The sequence below is a fragment of the Anser brachyrhynchus genome (genome assembly GCF_964034855.1).
Source record: "Anser brachyrhynchus genome assembly, chromosome: 1".
Classification (NCBI taxonomy): Eukaryota; Metazoa; Chordata; class Aves; order Anseriformes; family Anatidae; genus Anser; species Anser brachyrhynchus.
This window is the reverse complement of record NC_137694.1, coordinates 143666642-143684271: the sequence shown is the minus strand read 5'-3', so window position 1 is coordinate 143684271 and position 17630 is coordinate 143666642.

The window sequence follows — 17630 nt, the reverse complement described above, 5'->3', positions numbered from 1 at the left end:
GGCGGGGCCGCCGCGGCCGTTAGGGACGTTGGGGCCGGTAGGGGGAGCCCGGCGGGCCGCGCGCGCGGTCGCTGCTGTTGGCTCCGCCCCTAGCGGCTGAGGGGGGGCGGATCGTGAGGGGCCGGGGGGGGTGGGCTGAGGGAGGGGGGGGTTCTGCTGCCGGGGGGGGTCCTGTCACGGCTCCTCGGGCAGCAGAAGTGTTACACGTCTAGTTACATCCCCTAATAGCTATTGCTGAGAGAAAAGAAGCTTCTGTCCCAGGCGTACCACAATCACGGAATATCCTGAGCTGTGGGGGACCCACAAGGGTCACGGAGCCCTGCACTTTGCTCCCCACAGCACCACACAAAAATCAGCCCTTACGTCTGAAAGCACTGTCCAAACACTCCTTGAAGGCTCAGTGCCGTGACCGCTGCCCCGGGGAGCCTGTCCCAGTGCCCGACCACCCTCTGGGTGCAGAACCTTTCCCTAACCCCCAGCCTGACCCTCCCCTGTCCCAGCTCCGTGCCGTTCCCTCGGGCCCTATCCCCGCATCAGCACCCCACACGGGAGCAAAGGCACGCTCCAGGCACACGCTGACCAGCAAGCCAGCATGCCCCAGGATTAGTGCCAAGAAGCTCAGCGAGCAGCCCTGCAACCTTACCTTGCCTCTGGTGTAAAGAACAGGAGGTGTCGTTCTCCTCCTTGCGCTGCCTTCCTTTGCCCTGCCTACGGGGCATCCTGGAGGTAGTGTTCAGGTGTTTCTTTCATGATCCAGTTTAATTGAGATCTAACCACTTTGCTGTGGGGTTCTTGGCAGAGCTGAAGGAAGACGAGCTGTAGCAGTGTGTGGCTGGAAGCAGGGGACGGAGGAACATCCCTTTGAAGTGCAATGCTTGGTTTTACCAGCTTGTCTTGTGGAAGTACATCTTGAGAGACAGCAGCACAGAGATGTGCCAGGCATAGTGTGAAGAAGTGCTGAGGGCATGACCTAGAGGAAGAGCTTTCTGTGGTATACGCTTGGAAGGTCCTGAGAACAAACGCTGCTTCTGCTGTCTGATTCTTGTGGTATCAGCGACTGGGTTCCCTCAGATATACACCTCCCAGGTCGCACAGCCCAGAAGACCTTGGCTTTCTAGTTAGCCATTCTGATGTAAGAGATGGGATTCAGTTTATAAAACAAATTGAAGGGTAAGGTTCTGAATACAAAGCAAGTAATAGATGGGAAGGAAAGCAAGACCTGAGAGGTGTAAAGGCTTCACATACACATATAGAAGATAAAGAAATGATTGCTTTGGAAAGAAATACACACACAAAAACAACACCAAAAACACACGGTCTGCAGCCATGTGAGGGATGATCTGAAAACCTTCTTGTTAGAGAGAGCAGCTGCTCGCTAGCTGACTAGTTCACACAGCAAAATACATGCCTAGGATAATAAAGCTAAAGGAAGAGGATGCCAGTGAGGCTGCTGCCATGGCCAGCGTATTCCAGGAAACAGAGGAGTCCTTGGAATTTGGGATTTTACTAACAACTGCAGCAAGGACTTACATTATAAGATTTGGGAAGAAGACCAAAGAATTGCAAATTGATGAGGAAGTAATTTGTGTAGGTGTGTAGCAGGGCTGGCAGGAGAACTTGGGAAAACATGGACATGTACAGAAGCTTTCCACCTTTAGTTGCAATGCATAGAGAGAAGAGGTTGAATATGTTCAGTCAAAAAATGTGAAAGCTCAGTACTTTAGAGAGTAAGATGCTGTAGGAGAGGAAAGTTCTTCATAACTCAAATGGATTTATGGAAAAATAGGTACAAAGGTGAACTTCAAGCTGAGTTGAATGCTCAGTCTTTGGGAAGACATTTCAAATTACAGAGGAGCCGAGGATATGCAGAACTGGCCAACTTTGTCTTCCCCTCTGTCATTTCATGTCATAGAACAGTTTGGGTTGGAAGGGACCTTGCAGACCACCCAGTTCCAACCCCCTGCCATGGGCAGGGACACCTCCCACCAGACCAGGCTGCCCAAAGCCCCATCCAGCCTGGCCTTGAACACCTCCAGGGATGGGGCATCCATAGCTTCATTTGACATTTGGCCTTGAGTTACTTGAGGAAACACGTGTCTATCCTAAATAGGGAAAAAGTTGGACTAAACTTTAGAGTTTTCAAGTACCAATTATGTCTTAGCTATTTTATCATACTTAGCAAGCAGCTTTTTAAGCACATATGTCACTGCCTTAAAATGAGAAAATGTTGCAAGTTTTGAAAGACTTTCATCTAAAATTTGGTGAGGTTTTGGTGTATTTTTGTCCCCTTTCTCATTTGCAGTATTTTTGGTATGAGATTGGCTATTACAATTGCATCTTTGCTCTTCTAAAATGAACTTAGATTTTACAGCATTAGCTCAGGAGTGGTGAGTGGTCTGCTTTTATCATAGAACCACAGAATGGTTTGGGTTGGAAGGGACCTTAAAGACCATCTAATTCCACACCCTGCCATGGGCAGGGACACCTCCCACCAGCCCAGGCTGCCCAAAGCCCCATCCAGCCTGGCCTTGAACACCTCCAGGGATGGGGCATCCACAGCTTCTGTGGGCAACCTGTGCCAGGGCCTCACCAACCTCTGAGTGAAGAATTTCCTCCTAACATCTGATCTAAATCTCTCCTCTTTTGGTTTAAAAGCATTCCCCCTTGTCCTATCATTATCTGCCCAAGAAAAAAAATTGTTCTCCATCTTTTTTATAAGCCCCCATTAAGTACCGAAAAACTGCAATGAGGTCACCCCTGAGCCTTCTCTTCTCCAGGCTGAACATCCCCTGCTCTCTCAGCCTCTCTTCACAGGAGAGGTGCTCCAGCCCTGTCCTGCTGAGCTGTAGAGAAATCGTTGCAGTTCTTTGTTCCTGTCAGAGTTTTGGTTTTGTGGGGCTGAAGAACTATTGCAATAGATTGGGAAGGTGTAACCACGTCAGTGGTCTGCAGAGTGGAAAAGACTGGTTACTGTTTCTCTGCCTCTTTTAAACTTCCTGCAGAGACAAAGAGACAAGGTTTGATACAAGGATAAAAGAGACTTGGGAGAGTGACAGCTTCTTACAGCAAAACTAAGTTTTCCTGGTAGGTGTTGGTGGTCTAAATGAAAGAAACTCGTGTGAGCAGCTGTGGCTATAAATGTCCATAACTGTACACAGAACCATAGGATGGTGTTCATCGAGCTCAGTGCCTTGCCCATGACTGGTAGCAGAAGCTTAGTGAGAGCACAGAGTGACTCTTTCCCTGTGGGCTCTTGGCTTCTGTCCATCTGCAGTTTAGGTACTTCCCGAGTCCAAGGTTGAACGCTCACCATTGCAGTTCCCAGCCCTGACGAACTTTTCTTCCCTGAGCTCATCTTCAGTGATTTATGAACCTGCTTGTACTTTTGGCATGCATAAAGCACCGTGGCAATGAGTTCTGCAGTTCGAGAGCCGTGCTCTGCAAAACAGTGCTTCATTCTCCACTCTGTTCGTTGCTCATCATTCCGTGCATGTCCTGTCATGCCACACCTCAGTTGTTCCCCTCTAAGATAAAGGCACCCTCTGTGGACTCCTGTCATCCTTGTTGCCCTTGTCTGCTTTTTCCACTTCTGCTGAATCCTTTTTGAGAAGTGGGGATTAAATTTGCATCCAGTATTCACCTGTGAGTGCCCCATAGATTTATACATTTATACACCTTTTTACAATGAGTCCTATTTCTTTCTCTGCTCCTTTTTCATGTTGTTTGATCTTCTGGGCTGTGAACATTGACCTGATACTATAAAAGAACTGTCCTGAATGACTTTGCTCATCTTTCTTCAGCAGCAATAATTATTTAGCCCCCACCACTACAAAAGAGACAGTTTCCTTCTCTTTCCAGCCCACCCTCATTGCAGTATTTTGTTTTGCATTTATCAAATATTTGACTTCTCTGCCATTTAATTTACTCATTCAACATTATGAAATATCCTGCAACACCTTCCTGCCAGTTTTATTTTTTACAGCCCTGAATGGTTGTGTCTCTCTGGGAAACTGAATGTGTACCTGGGAAGGGTGCACGCACACGGGGTTTACTCCTCAGTCTCGCCTGTGCATGCACAAGTTCTGGTCATTGCTGTAGTTTCATGTAATTTCCTCAGTACAGAAATTGGGCTTGATGGTTTACAGTGTCTTGGGTTATCCCTATGGTCTTTTTAAAGATTGGTGTCACACTATTTCTTCGCTACTGAGACCATTTTGATGAGCAGGTGCACACTGCAGTGTAGCATCTTCTTCCTTCATCTGATATAAATTTCTCGAATGAATCCCATCAGATCCTGGTGATGAATAACGACTCGATTCATGCATTTCATTTCACATCTCTTACATCTCTTACTCCACTGTGAGGCAGTTCTCTTGACTTGTACCCTGCCAGTAAAAGTTCTTGTCTGGGAAACACTCCAAGATCCCACGCAGAGATGCAAAGAATTCATGTAGCTTTTCCCCTATAGCCTCTTTCCCTCGATACTTTTGTATATTGTGCTCATCTGTTGGCCTGAGACTGGTCAGCAGATTTTCTAATTCTGGTGGGCTGGCAAAACTTTTCTTTGTTCATTTGTGGGGATGAAGTTTGTGGTTAGGAATGGCCGTGCCTAAGATTGTGCATTAAATGAAGGATGTTTTGCTGGGTGCTAATCCACACTCAAATGGACCCGTGGTCCTTCTGTCCAGGTGGCCTTTTTTCTTCAGCCTGCTGCTAACAACAAGTTCTGCTGAAGACAGCAGAGCAGGGGATTTGTTGCAAAAAGGAGAAAAATGCTGAGAAGGAGACATCTGTCTCTTCTTTTCCTATAGATTTCAGAAATGCAAGCTGCTCTTGGATAATGCACTTACTGGAACAATGGGCATAGAGCTGCAGAAATGGCCCTCAGAGCAATAAAAAAGTCTCCCCAATGACTGAGATAGCAAAAAGAACGTGACTTATATGTGGCTAATGCAGCCATCTGAAATTATTCTCTGCAGATTAAAAGGTTTCTGGTCAGAGTAGGAAAGCTAACTGTTCAGAAGGTGGAATATTTTATAGGAAGTGGGAGGGGCACAAGCATCAGTTGACAAAGGGGAACCTGAAGTCATCGCGATTTGAAATCAGATTGCCGTTTCAGGGTAGCAAACGTCTTAATCTAAGGAAAAGATGTGGGGTAAAATATTCCCCAGGGGAGAAGTGCAGTAAACGTGCTGCGAGACAGGGTTTCAGTAACTCCACGAGGTGTGGTGTTCTGCGGGCGCGTGAGCGTGCTGGGTGTTCTTGGGCTCACAACTCACCTAACAAAGAAGCGAGAGTGTGGGATGGTAGCGGAGACTCAAATAAATGAGTTCTCAGCTGCGTTTGATTTCCGAAATCAACTTTCTGAAACGTTCCCCCCAGGAGGAAGGCCGGGGCCCCGGCTACTGCAGTGGGCATGGGGCAGCTGAGGATCCACAGCGGGTCCATCGCCACTGCGCGGCCTCCTGGTGCCAAGGGACAGGTCCAGCTCGCTGCCTCCGCACAGCAGGTCCTCTGCGACCAGGCTGAGCATATTCCGCTTCTTTCTGGTGGCTCATAGAAGAGCTATTACATACTCAATAAAAGCCTGAAATATACCCGTCATCTTTATCTTGTGCTTGAGTAAGGACCTCAGTAAACATCATGCTTTGAGTTCCTAAGGAGGGATAAGGGGACTGGGGCTAAACTTACTGACTCAGGTTCCATTTCTAACTCTGTCCTATTGACTCGTAACTGCTAAGGTGGACGCACAGATTTCAGGCTACAAGTGACAGAGACAATCTGCTTTGGCAGATAACCCTTTTCCAGCACAGATAAACGTTACAGATTATTTCACTGTTAGTATGAAATAGTTTTACTATTTAAATGGTCACCATCATTTGAGAAAATTGTAATTGTTGCTGGAAAATTAGATCCCTGACCAAAGGAGCACATTCATTTTGATTTGATTTGATTTCCTAACAGCAGGAAGAAAAAAAAATAAAAATTTTAAATTAAAATTGATTATGCTATTGTTTGCTATTGTATTTTAGATAACAACACGGAACAAGAACTGCTTTCTGGGCACTAGGAAAAAGAAAACAATACTAATGAAGAAGCAATAAAAAAAAAAGAGTATTAGGAAGAAGAAAGAAAAAGTGGCAAAGAAACTGTATTAAATTGACTCTCTCTGCAGCAAGTATTTGAGTTTCTTCTAGCAAAGAGGCTGAGTACTTGGGCTGGGAAACAACTCCCACCGGAATATTTTTTATCCCACATTTCATTTGGGAAGAACATGGTAGGAAGGAATTAAGTCACACCTTAAAGTCAAAGGGGAAATTAAAACACTTCCAGATTGTTTTGTTTATTCTCACAAGACTTTTCTCTTGTACACATATTCCTTTCCTCAATAATTTAAGTGACCCAGCCCATCTACAGTGTATTTTAAATAGCAACATTTACAAAAGGGGAGGGAGAAGGTGTGTTTTGTGTGCATCTGTTCAGCTGCAGATTCCTAGTGACTATGTTATCCTTACTAGTTTTTCTCTTTGATTCAAAACACAAGATGAGACCACCAATGCAGAAGAAGATTTTGTTATTCCTGGAGTAATCAGCAATGTTGGCATGCTAACAATGCCTAAAAGCCTTCCTGAGTAACTGTACGAGATTGCATCTCCACTTGTTCATCAGACCTCAAAGTTGCCAAGGGATTCTTGGATATAACTTGATGAGCACTCAAGAAACACCTAAAATATCATTTTACAATGGCTTCGTAAGTGATGAACCCTGGGTGGTTTAGAAACAAATGTGATTGTTGATGAATTCTTTAGCTACTGTGAATTTTACTGATACCTCTGCATTTTAAGCTAGTTTTGAAATGTCAGCTGCTCATCCACGTTAATTCATGTTACTGCAATTACCTGGTTTCTCGAGTGTGTCAGACACTTCCAGAAAAGATGGAATTTTGGCCCCAGTTAAAATGGTGAAACTCAGCAGGGTCATACTAGCACATAAAAACAGTATACAATATAGATTTTTGCACATATACATGTGCATAGACACTTAATCTGGCTAGAAAACCCTTCTGTGATAACTCTGAAACATTTTCTCCTTGGCAAATGATTTGAAGCAAAATGATCTTTTCATTTGGCCTTTTTTTTTTCTTTCTTACTGTTTAATCAGGGATATTTTAAAATCTGTCTGCAATTTGAAAATAGCTGAGCATGTGTTTTATGTGAAAACATTCAGTATATGCATTGCTCGGGAACTCTTCGCTGTGAACTCTGAGTGCTCAGCATTTATAATTTGAGCTATGCAACTGCACGCCTGCCTCAAATGGCACTATTTCTGTTCCCTGGCTCGATGACTCGATTTATGCCTTGTTTCTGTTTTCATCTAAAATCAATTTCAGTTGAATCTCTACCTCCGCAGATAGCATTGCAGGAGGGAGGGCTTTATGCTTAAGCTACAAATTTGAAGTCTGCTTTCTGAAAAAGTGTTCAATAATTCAGAGCCGACTAGAGCTCTTGCCCAGGAAGTGGGACTTTCAGGTTCTGTTTCTTCCCCTGCCTGTAGGGTTTTAAACTCAAATCCAGGCAATGGTTACTAGGAGCAGAGGGGAATATTCATCTCTGGCTAAAGTTACATTGCTGTTTACAGGAATTGAGGATTCACTGGAAGGAAAAGGAGAAAAGCAGAACTTGATGATTTTAGTGAGACTGTGCTTGGTGAGATTGTTTGATGATGATTTGTGTTCTGGTCCTGTGCCAGGAGCAAGGCAAGCATGCATTCAATGACAGTCAGGTATGAAAGCATAAAAATATGTGTGTTGGGACTGGAAATCTGTTGTTCCTCTTGCCAGCTTAAACTCACAGCCATTGGGAGCGTCACTTCTCCCCATTCTTTCCCTTTAGAAGGAAAATTTCAGAAATTTAGAAAGGAAGCGCTCTTTCTCACACATGTATATAATTGTATGTGTACATACTTGTTCATTTGTAAACATATGTGCACATTTAAATAGCAGACCAAAAGTTTTTCATTAGAAATCTATTTCAGATAGGGAAGAAGTAGGTTAGGGTATCTGATGGTTAGAGGTATCTGATGATGTGACACATTTTGACATGACATTTGACCAGAAAGAGGTTTGGAAATGCTAATTTTTAAATGTGCTTTTAGGACCTAACACATTCCTTCTGTGCAAGAAGGTAAAACATATTTTTAGGTGTGTTACAGAGCATTGTAGTATAGTGATATTTATAGACTAGACAAAGAGAGAAACTTAAATTGCAAAGACCCATTTATATATAAAAGTATCTTAAAAATATGTGATGATTTTGATATCCTCCAGCAGTCGTGCTGCCCCACTGATTTGTCTGTATCCTCAGAGTTCTGCTTCATCTGTTTTATAACGTTCCCATATGTTTCCAGCACTCAGTGAGCTCCTTGCAGGGCTTTCTTTCCAACTGCCTACAAAGTTTCTCTTGTGACTGAGTCTTTATTGCCTTCTAAGTATGCTGCACGTTCTCAGAGCGTCTTGTTATTCATCCCGTCTCCCGTTTTATGCTGAAAGCTTTTAAATACATTTTAATGATGCATAACAGCAATATAATGAGCCTAATAGCATGCTATTGATTTTCATTTGAAACACTGACATTTGAACATTTCAATAGCCTTTTAGCAGTGTGTATATTTAATGCGATTCAAAGACAAGGTAAATGGACCACAAGATCTGTCTACTAAAAAAAGTCCACAGCCTCTATCTGCTGAATAAACCCCCACCCTCACCCACAATCCGGTTGTTGCAATCAGCTGCATTAGAAGTATATTGTTTTCAGAGTCTTAAAACAAACAGTGTATAATCCTTGGTACAAGGAAACAAAAGGGGAAAACACCAGATCACTGCATTAAGAAATTAGTGGTGCAGATCCAGGCAGTGCTGTCAGCTCCAGAGTGAAGAGAGCTGCCGGAGGATGCTCTCTAGATAGGAGCCGGTGGAGTTATGGGATACCCTAACTCAGGTGAAGAAAAACAAACAGAAAAATGAAACTGGCAAACATACACATCACCGTAAGATAAGATAACGGGTCCCTTTTGCAGAATAACTCAGCAGTTACATCCTAAGGAGAGCGCTGTTTTCAGGTGAGGTGTCTGAGAATTCAGTGAGCAAGGTGTGCAGTGCCCCGAACCACCTGCATGTGTGGCTACTCGGAGGTAATGCTAACAGCAATGTTGTGAGGCTGCACCAGCCATATGTATTGCTGTAGCTCCTTGTCTTATAACCAGAGACCTTCTTTCTCCAGTGCCATGACATATTTTTTTTCAGGGGCTGTTTATAATGAATGAATAAAAGTGAACTTGACGTCAAATATAAATCTTACCCTTCTGGTTTTTCACAGCTTCACTGATACGCATTACACATCAATTAAAATAAAAAAAAGGAGAAGAAAAGATAAGATAAGCCAAGGACCAGCGATATGTGTGAAACTTCTGCTTTTATAAGGTCTTCAGCTTGCTTGCTTTCCCAATACACAGCTCTTCGTTCGTAACCACATCAACCAGCAGGGTCATCTGACAAGTCACGACTCAGACTTTATTTCAGTGAAGTGTAAGTATGCAGGGTTTTTGCTGTTGAGCTAAAAAAAATCAGCTGCTTTGATTAACATTTCTTCAGATTCTTTTCCAATCTTTGTGCTTTTCATTCAAGATCATACGTATGGGAGCTCAGGAGCAAAATTCCTGAGAATGTGTAAGTGAGTCTGAAGTTTAAGAAGCTTTTTGAAAATTAGTAGCAGTTGCCCGTGTGCAAGTTAGGCTGAAATTAAGATGCCATACCCAGTTCTAAGAAGTGACCTAAGAGATCCTAAAACCTTGAACAGATAAGGTACCTAAGACAGACATAGGCAAATGTGTTATGTCATATATTAAAATGTAGTTGAAGTTGTATTTCTGCCCATACCAGAGACACTGACCTCTAACTAGTGACAGAAAGGATAAAGAAGGCCATCTTCATTTGGTTCATAAATAAGGAAATAGGAAAAATAGCTTATCTTTAGTAGATGGTGGTAGTAATGAATGACTGCTGAGAGCAGTAGAGAATGGGTTTTAAACCAGTCTAAGAAGAAATTTCAAATGCATGTAATTGAAGAGAGAAGAAATGGCTGTTATCTTTTTATTTAAAACAGGTCCCATGAGCAGTCTCCTGCAAGTACCTAATTCTCTTGGCTGACTGCAGAGAGTCTGTAGAAGGATGAGCTCGGATGTCTCATTTGTTGACCTCTACATGGACAGATCAGTCCCATCCCCAAAGTCAGGCTGAATCTCCTGGAGAAGCAAGAACAAGTTAGAAGCTGATTTGAAGGTAACTCCTGGCAAGAGCCCCGGTTATACCTGCAGGCAAAATATATGTTCCTTTTCTTGTCTTCTAGCAGTGTGTTGTGTTCTTTTTTCCCCAGACTGTGCTGGTCTTTCATATTTTGAACATAAGTGTTTCAGGATAAGGACCACCTCTAATGACATGTTTACGTGGTCCTTAGTACAGTGTTTGTTAAGTATTCCTGTAATGGAAATAATTGCATGTCTCAGGAAGAAGAGGCTTCCTTGCATAGGCCGTTGAAGCAAAACTGAAAAGGTAGTGCACAAGCAAAGGAGATGGACAATACAAACGCTTCTACACTGCCAGCTTATGCTTCATGATGGAAGTCCCCCTCAGCTCCTTCTGTACAAACTCTTTTCTCTTCTTCAACGTTGTGTCGGCGCTTGTGTCTCGTAGCAATCAGAGGTTTCTGGGGGATGTGGAACTACTTTGATCCCTGTCTGTTAAGTACGACTATAAAAGCACATCTCCAAAATGCTGCCAGTTCAATGAAACTGAAAAGTAGTACTTTCAGATTTTGTAAACAATAAGCATTTTCTATACAGCATACATAAAAAGAACTTACTGCCACAGCCTATCACTGAGGCCAAGGCTGGGAGAAAAAAAAATAAGATGTTTTCAAACATAAAAATACCTAGTTAATGCAGAAAGGAGAATTTTAGAAGGTGTGTAAGTGCTTCTTCAGCTTACACAACCCGTTAATGATGGATGAGACTTCTGGGGGAGTATTTCCTCTGAAGCAGCTAGTCTTGGTCACTGTCAGAGAAGAATCTTCAGACTGTAAATCTGATCAAACACAGAAACTTCTGTGTTGCTCACCTGTGAGAGTCTGCTGACTTCAAGGTGCATGAAGGATTCGGTCTAAGGCACATCATCCGTCTTCACTGCAAGAGAAGTGCATTCATTTTGTGGTGGGGTGAAAAATTGCCCAACAGGCAGTTGGTTAGCAGGCCAACAATTTACACACGGATAAAGCGGCGTTAATGTACAAGACCCCGCATTCGTTGCTGTGCTGTCGTGTCTAAAAGGGTCTCAGGTTTTAAAATTCACATACCTCTTGCTCTTCCTTGTAATTCTCTGCTCAAAACCCAGTGCAAACTTCCTCTCCCATCCTGACTATTTATAAGTATACATAGAAACAAATGTTTTGTAAAGATGTGAGAGACATTCTACTTTATTCCCAGGGGCAAATAAAGCCTTTTATTTTTAGCCCAGTTTCCTAAGGAAATGAGACTGATGCAATCACATTGTCTATATGTCAGTCTATCAAGTCAACCCTCTTCCCTCCCCCCATCAACTTCTGACCATTAATCTTTTTTCAGCTAGATCTGACCGAAAGGCAAAATTCTTTCAAAAATATTCAATGCGCGTAAGCTTTATGAAAATCAGTGGCCAGGCCAGAGAAGAGACCTCATCCGTTCCCTCCCTGGAGAAGTCAGTCCTGGCTGAATTCAGCTGGTAGGCAGCAACGTGCTGGCAAGTCAACTTGTGTGCAGCTGCCGCACTGCCATGATGCGTGCTGTCTCCTGGAAGGATGAGAGGGGCTGGAGAGGCAGCTCGCAGGTGTTCCTGGAGGGGTTCTCCTGGGTACGTGGCAGCATTTTAGGGATGGGGAGAGAGAAGAAGGGAAGCAGCTGGGGCTGTTGGGCGTGTTGGAGTGTTGGTCAGGGAATGCTTCTAGTTTATCCTTTATATCCCAAAGTTACTGAGTTTTAAGGTGAAGTTCTAGGGAGCTTCTCAGTGATGGCTCAAGGAACAGAGTGGAAAAGAAATGCAAAACCAGTGCTAAAGAGGCGGTCATCGCCTTTTTGTCATTAGTTGGCAAATGTTTCCCAGGTAATTCCTGTTACGAAGAGTAACGTGCACTGAAGAAACGGGGATAGGTCCACATCTAACCAGTCATTTGATAAAACTCTTAAAAGTGCACGTGTTACCTCAAATAGAGAGTGCAGATTTGCCCATTTCTTAAGTTGTGGGCAATCTGAGTGTTTTCAGTGTCACTGTTGGTTGACTTTTACCTGTTGAACATACCGAGTATGTGCAGGTCAAGGCAAAAGCCCAGCCTGTTCCTTCGCTGCCTGACCACCCATCTGCTCCACTGTAGGGTATGGTCCTGAGCAGTGCCTGTGTGTTTCTGTGCTGGAGGGAAGCGTGTAACATGTACGTAGCACAATTGTCTCTTTACCTGTGTTCGCAGTGATGTCTGGAAAATAGTCTTAAAATGAAGCTATGATTATAGGCCTAGTGACATAAGTTCATATTTCCACTGTGACATAACATGCTCTTGTATTTCAGTATCACCACATTGTCCCCTGTGGCTGGTGTTTTAAGTCTCAGTGGCAATGGAAGCGCATAAACACCTTGGAGATATGTAGTGTGATGCCCACATTATGGAAGAAAGGCATACAGGAAAAAGGAAAAACAGATTTGCTTTTTATGTAAATAAGAAAATTCTCATTTTTTCCCCAACTAAGAAAAAGAAGCGTTTTTACCCAAGGGAGTAGAATACCATTTTCTTCTTAGATAAGATTGCCTGGCAGGAACCTCCTGGGGAAGAATAAAAGTTCCCTGTTCTGCAGTTGCTTAGTGATTTTGGACACAGATTCAATTGGTTATTTTTAAAAAATGTGGTTGGCCTTGGAGTGCACAGGAAAGAAAGAATGGTACCTGCAGCATAAAACTTACACACACAAATCCTGATGCACACAAGCATGTCACTTGCAGTGCAGAGACAGGAGGCCACGTGGCATCCCTGATTTCTCTTGCTCTCCCCACCTACCGCGGAGGACCGGTGTCCTTAACTGACACCCTTGAAGAAGCTGTGAAGGTGCAGAGTGTGGTGTTAACAAAAAATGCATGGAGCACACTGGCATCCAGACAAGTCAGAAGGCTGGGCCATTTTGCCTTCAGCAGCTGAAACCATTCTGCAAGTATTTCGTATATAATTAAACCTTTTTTTCCCCATCAGGTGTTCTGACCTCTGCACATAACTTTGCGTGCTAGGACAGAAGATGGGAAGGTGGGTCAAATAACGTAATAATGGGCAGAAACCTCCTATTTATAAATATTATACTGGAATTAAACTGAGTGTCTTGTCCAAAAGGGAAACACTAGCTCTTCTCAGGATCCTTGTTTCATGCACTGTGCATCCCGTGCTTGTGTCCATAAATGTGTCCCTGTGATCAGCCACCATCTGCAGATCTATCCAGCCATGCCCCTGCCTGCCAGTCATTCCTGTGTTTCTTGCAGAGATCACACCAAGGACGCCCGCACTCTGTCAGTGTAGTTGGAAAAGTGCAGTCTCCCTCAGCCAGCTATTATTTCATGTGTACTAGCCACTGGAGCCTGTGGTTTGGCATCAGAGACCACAGCACAGACATCTCACTATCGCAGCATTAAAACTTGTCTAATCAACATGGAAATGGTTACCTAGGTCTGGCACAGCCATCCCGGGCAGTACTGAAGGCTCATTTGCACGCTGCCCCCTCTCCCTGGTTTATTATAGCACCTCTTGTGTCAGAGCGAGCTCTTCACAGGGCTCCACGAGGGTGGCTCTCCCTGTGCAATAACTCCGTGGCTGCTGCTCATCACCCCTACCCTAGATATTGATGTAATTTCACAACCCCGTGGCACCAGAGACCTCAGCTGGCGAGGGCGGATGCAAACAGCAGCTGTCTCCATTCTGCTACGTCAACGCGATTTCTTTGCCAATTTCTTTGAGCTATCACCGTCAAGTAAGGGTTAAAAAAATAACACTGCTGAAATGCCCCTCATGGGCAGAGCCTTCTGTGTGCATCCCATTGGGATAACATCACAGTCCAAAACAGGAACGGTGCGGTCACTGGTGCAGGATCTATGCCTGGGCAGCAGCTAGAGGGGACACACGGGGGAAAATGCTGAACCAGAAGCATTTTATTTTTGGTCATTTAATAATGGGCTAGGAAAGTTTGTGAACAGGGGCGGAGGAAAGACAAACACGTCTTTCCGCAACAGACAATGAGACAGTTCCCTTGGTGGTTCGTGCTAGTGAGGCTTTGAAGTCCTCACCACCCTCCCAAAGCTTCTCTCGTGGACTTCCACATACAGCTGTGAACAAAATGCGTGCTTTCAGGCACGCTTGGTGTGCCCTGATATCCACACCCTCCACAGGTGAGCAAGTCCTACAGCGAGAAGTGGGCCGGGATGTAACCTGACATCTGTAGACAGCTGTAGACACGTGGCAGGGCTGAAAGCACCAGGTCTCCCAAGTCCTGGGGCTGCTCCTCGGTCAAAAACAGGCACAGCACGAACACGGCCAGCTTCACTGCACCTCCCCAGCTGGCTCGCTGCTTTGTCCATGCAGGTGTACGAAACACCTGTGCACATGTATGTGTACCCCCAGTTTTGTAGGTACATCCCTTGTCCTTAGAAGATGGCATGCCCCAGCAAGCTCCTTACTCTACCATATCCTTCCCCTTGTGCAAATGTGACGTGAGGTTTACACTGCCTCAGCTTCCTCAGGCCATTCCTGCAGAGTAAACTTGGTGCCCCCTTTGCACAAAGGAAGATGGGCTGAGGGTTACTACAGAACAGCCTGATGGCATGAAGATGCTTCTGAAAACGTTTGGGATCTGCCTGTTGCCCTTTTGTTCACAGCGACTCATGTTGCAGGAGAATATAGATGCTGCTGCGATAAGCCACGGTGTCCTTCGTAAGGCTGAATCTGCACCACGGGCGTATCAGCTCACATGCATGTATCACTGTCACTACTGCCTTGCAAAAAGGAGCACCTGGAAATGCCAGTCCTGTATTAAGATAAACAGTTTTAACTGTAAAACGTGAGCTTGCTCAGTGCAGTTTATTTCTGACCTGAAAATTCGGAGCGTTTCAAATGCCTGTTGACAAAGGAAGAAACCGGCTCTGTTTTCACACAGCCCTGTAGGAGCCTCCCCCTGCCCATTCCCTCTAAATCCTCCGCCTGGGGCTAATTTCACCCAAAGGGGAGAGAGGCACAGAGGCCCGCAGGACACCCAGCTTCAAGAGATCCAAGCCCACTGCTTCAGCGGGCGGCTGGGCAGAGAAGGGCCGCGCTGGGGGGCCTGCCGTCCCTTCTGCTGCGCGGCCTCCCGGGTCGACCACTTCTCCTGCACCCACTACCCCCACACGGGGCCCGACAGGGAGCCCTGGACCACAGGGGAAGGAGAGGAGACAGGAGGCACTGCAGCACGGCGGGACTGCCAATGCAAAGGCCACGCGGGGGTTTGGGGATGAGGGTACAGGGAGACGGCTACGGGGAGGGAAGTGTGGAGGAGAGTGGAGGTTGTTACAGGTTTTGCTGGTTCTGCTGCTTGCAAAATCCCCTTTGATGTGCGAAAGGAACGCAAAGGTGCAAGACAACAGGAATTAATAAATAATCAGAAATACTCGGTGCTTTTCAGTTCCAAGCGTTTTATAAACATTGACGAATCTTCACGAGCTGCTGGAGAGGTATTTAAGCCGCATTCCATTTTTATAGATAAGGAGATGAAAGCTCTGGCTGAAGGCCAAAGTTTTCAAAAGCAGAAACTACTTTTAAGAGCTCCACTTGCTGCTCAGCACCAGAACTCCAGAGGGATTGATTGCTCGTTTGCCATTGTTGTCAACGGGACGCCAATTAGTTCTGCAAAGGTAGGCCTGAACCCGCAGGCTCAAAGCAACGATAGCTGCTGAAGATTCAGGCTTTGTTGGCTTGTTGGGTTTCCCCAACATATTTAGGGATACACTGGTTTGCGAGAGAAATAAATATATGAAAGCATTTTAATTTGTCATCATTGCACCGTGGCAAGAATGGAAATAGAGATTGCGTGGGCTTAAGGTGCTTACAAAAAGGGCAAAGAAGAACCAAGGTTAAAAGAAAAGAGTTCCCAAGTGAACCCATTCATCTGTGCAAATGGGAAGGGAAGCAGAGCATGTTTTCAAATCTTTCTACATCTCCCGTAAAGGCTAGGCAGGTGGTTTGGATGCATTTCTCTAAGTGTGTGATGAATATTTTATTCCTGCGAAGAATATAAGACATACAAGTGTATATAGTTACTAGCTTTGCTGAAGTGAGGAGGAAACAACACAGGGCTTCATTAGAAATGATGGGAACTGGAAATCCAGTGGAAAAAAAAAGAAATAGCAGTATAAGATAAAAATTATAGCAGTATAATAAAAAAGGAAGAGAGAGTTAGTTATGTTCATTGGGATTATGCATTCTCAGTTTTAATTGCTTTGTGCACGTTTGCTTCGAAGACTAATGTCTTGTTTGCCGACCCTTGAGTTCTGTGGAAATGGAGAGAGTAGCATTTAAATTAGTCAGCAGCCCGAACAGGAGGAAATCACAGAGTTTTCCTGCAAAGAAAAGCCTCAGTATGTAATAATGTCAGATAGGAGCAGAAATATGGTGCTGATCAAAGACAGCCTGTTCAAACCCCGTCCTAGGCCTGTGCAGCACGCTTCCTTCCCAGCAATATTAACCACGGGCTGCGAGAAGTCTCAGCACAGCCTCAGATGTCATAGCAGATCAGTGGAGGATGTAAGAATCAAAACAGAAATGCTCCTCTGGGGATCCCTTCATGTGCAAAAGTGAGGAAAAAATTGCCTGAAAAATTACCTTAAAGTGTATCTGAAAGGCACTCACATACACATTTTAAAGCCTGTGTCAGAGCACTGACACTTGTGTGATCTGGGGTTTGCGTTGCAGCACAGTTTTGCTGTTCTTGCAGCTGCCTTTCCCCACGGGTGTGTTGAAACGCTCAGGGGTGAGCAAAAGCGGTGGCTTCTACCACCACGGTCACCCCGGGATTACTCGGGTTGTAGCAAGGCGTCGAGCCCTGCGCTGGAGATACCGTCTCCTCCACGGCTTTCAAATGGGATCAGAGAAAATGGAAAGCAGTAGAGTTTTAGCCAGTCTTAAAGCTGTTTGTCAGCTCCCACAACGTGATGAGAAATCCCATGGAGTAGTGCGGCATCGGGTCCTGCTGGTACAGGCAGGACGGAGACCGCAGTGACTGTAAGCGAGACCGTAAGCTCTCATGTCCTCCAGTTCTGTAACCGTCGTGTGCCTGGAGTCATTGCTGACTGAGAAAAAGGCACGGCTATTTCAAGGCTTCAAAAAAGCTCTACCGTCCACATGAGTGTGCATGTTCAAAGGAAAAATATATTGAGCACCTAAAGGAAATCTTGAAAACAACAAGAGCCTCTGGCTCCAAGTGCAGCAAATCAAAACGTAAATTCGACCAGCTCCCTAGGCCAGACTTTTGGTGCAGACAGCTTGTGC